Source organism: Pholcus phalangioides, unplaced genomic scaffold (assembly GCF_987345545.1).
Source record: "Pholcus phalangioides strain wild (caught in Gottingen) unplaced genomic scaffold, Ppha-v1.0 ptg000016l_1, whole genome shotgun sequence".
Taxonomy (NCBI): Eukaryota; Metazoa; Arthropoda; class Arachnida; order Araneae; family Pholcidae; genus Pholcus; species Pholcus phalangioides.
In genome coordinates this window covers 206666-209749 of record NW_028301609.1, presented here as the reverse complement: position 1 = coordinate 209749, position 3084 = coordinate 206666, and positions in this window count along the sequence as shown.

Below are 3084 nucleotides of genomic sequence, written 5' to 3'. Positions count from 1 at the left end.
TGGTCGCGTCAGGTTCGGTAAAAAAGGTAGATCTTATCCAACATATCTATCCAAGTTGCACTCAACTTACTTATCTAAATGATAAACTAAATGACCACTTTCCATGAATATACCACACACATCTTGCTCTTTTTGAAGACCACCCCGAGACCTTTTTCTAAATTTTTCGGTTTGCGCAGATTCTATTCCGTAGTAAATTCAAATTACTGTTTAGCGTACGATGACAGCAATACATCTTCAGTCATTCATCCACGCCTAATAATATTACAAATCCAAAGTTTAAAATACTCTTTTGATTGAAGGTTAGATGGCGCGAGCGACGCGAGAAAAATTATTTTCTGAGTTTATTTTTCAGTTTTCTAATTGTTGTGTAATGGATTCAAAAAATACCCGTTGGTGTGTGTGTGTGTCTCTCTCTCTCTTCCATTATTCTCAGGAACTCAAACATCATGAGCTCGCAACAGTGGCAGCAAGGCAATATTCAACCTACGTACTTTGATCGCCCGGCGATGGTTACAAGATCCGGTTTAGAGTATAGACCAGCATCACGAATAATTCGTATTCATCCGACCGTGTAACCATGATGAAACTGAAAGACGTTTTGGACTTTGTAACCAAAAATCTGGTTGTTTTTCGAATTTGAAGTTTGGACCTGTTTTATCATCAACCATCGTCACGAGTGAAATTTAAAATTATGAACTAAACTTCGAATTAAAATTTATCCAAAAAATTGTTATATAATGATTATTATATGTTATAACATGATAGATTATGTCAATCGGTCCTTTTTTTTTAAATAATTTTCGAAATACTCCATGGACAGAGGTGTACGCAGGATGACGGCCCGTGCACTCCATGCCCCATTCAACCCGACCGAAAATGAAAAAGATGAAAACGAAAATGAAAAAGATTAATATTTCTGTAAAGAAAAAGATTAAAATATCGAAAGAAAATATATACTCTTTCTCTATACTATATTAACCAATTTGTTATTTTAAATGATTTTTGGAGAGTGGTAACTCAAAATTTCTCGGGAAGAAAATTTTCGTCCCCCCCCCCCCAAAGCCTCTTGTGCCCTCTGCAAAAATTGATCCTGCGTACTCCCCCACCCCCGCAATAACCCACCCTTTATTTTATCCTTGAAAAAAATTAGATTAGTTGTAAAAACAAATTACTTTCTATACACTGTCTTGTGTATCCCAAAACGCAGTTAGAAAGTTGTTGCCCTGTCTCTCTTGATGCCAACAAAAAAAAAATTATGTTATTAAGTGCAATATTCACCGATATATTTGAATTTGAAAACCGGAATAAATTTACGAGGAAACAGCGTTAAATGTGGGTAAAACGGGTTTTCTGCATTTTCAGCTGTTTCTTCCAAACTTTCCTTCATTTTTCGAATTTTAATATCTTGGTGAACATTGCACTTAGAAACTTTTTTGGCATAATGAGAGACAGGGTAACAACTTTCTCATTGGGTTTTGGGACACGCTGGGACTTTATTCAAATAAAAAAAAACAACTTTTTATAACTACACCATCCCTTGAAATGTGAATGACATATCCGACTACTGCATGTTATTTGGAAACTTTTTCTAAGAAGGAAGTACACCTCTAGTATCAACGGTTCACCAGTAAAATGTTGTACCCCATCTTTGCTAATGCACACAAAATCCAACATCGATATTTTTTATGGGCATCTTATTTTCATCCACCTCATTGGGCATTTTAGCACCTGTTGTGGCCTTTGCCTCGATTATCATATAGTTCTGCCATCTTCTGTTAGATTAGATAACTAAATTATTTTTTGATGAAAAAAAGTGTTTTTTTAAACAAAACTGGTGTTATATCCATACATCATTGAACTGTTTCTCAGATATTTCAAGTAATTACTATACATAATAGATCTTATAATCCAAATCAACTGTTGCTGATTTATGAAATATAAATTTTACATGTATAGAATATTTACTACTAAGATATTGAAAACTTTCACTGAACAAAAATTCTGAAATAATACTTTACTGATCGAATTGTATATTTACAACTAAAAAACAGGGTAAATATATATCACTGACATGAAAATATAGATGTACATTATGTACACGAGGGAAAAAAACTACCATGAGAACAAAAATTGCATTATAATGACTGAAATACAAATTATTGTATAGCTTTGAGGAATGCATAGTTCAAATATGAATGAGAAAAGAGGTCATTATTCAAAACATATCAAGTTCGTAAACTTGAATGTTCACCTGATATATGACACTCCATAAAAGCTTCAGGAATGAATGCATCTTAACAACCACAAATCACCAAAAAAGAAACTTTCACATTAAATTGTCAAATAGCACCACTTTGCTTAAGTCAAATGTCATTAATAGGCACATACAGGTAAACAAATTACCATAGACATTTTTTTATGCAATTCAAATATGCATCACATTAAAATATTTTGAGACATTCTGGAATAAATGCACTTGAAAACGGACTAATAAGATGCCAAAAGAAAGACAAACTCACACACTTTTTTTTTGCAGAGTTATTCAAAATGGGGGTGTGTACAGCATTTTAAAAGACTAATAAATTCATTTTTAAACAGTTACATACCAGAATGGGTTTAAAACGACGAGGACTGAAATATTTTTTCCCCCGCGGCCTGTATTGAGTATGGAATGTGTCGTGACGCTGCGATCGCTAGAACGAAAAATGACATCTCAGGAAGAGAAAGCGTCTTGCAGTATGTGAGATTGGAATCTGTAATTTTGGTCCAATGTCCGTTTCGTAGATGATTTGGAAAAGATAGTCTGACTAACGAAAGTATTAGAAAGTGGTATCACTAATTTGAAGAAACACGGGGCCATGTGTTAGTAGCAAGAATGTGGAAAAGATAAGAACGACGTTTCTACGCAGCCCAAAGAAACCAACTAAGGAAGAGAGTTATGAACTGGGGTTTCAACAAACGATGTGGCACATTTTGAGAAAACAATTGCAGATGACTCAAGCTTTATTTCCTAGAGACAAGGACACACAAATGGAGTTTTGCCTGAAGATGCAAAACAAATGTAAAGATGAGATTTTTCCC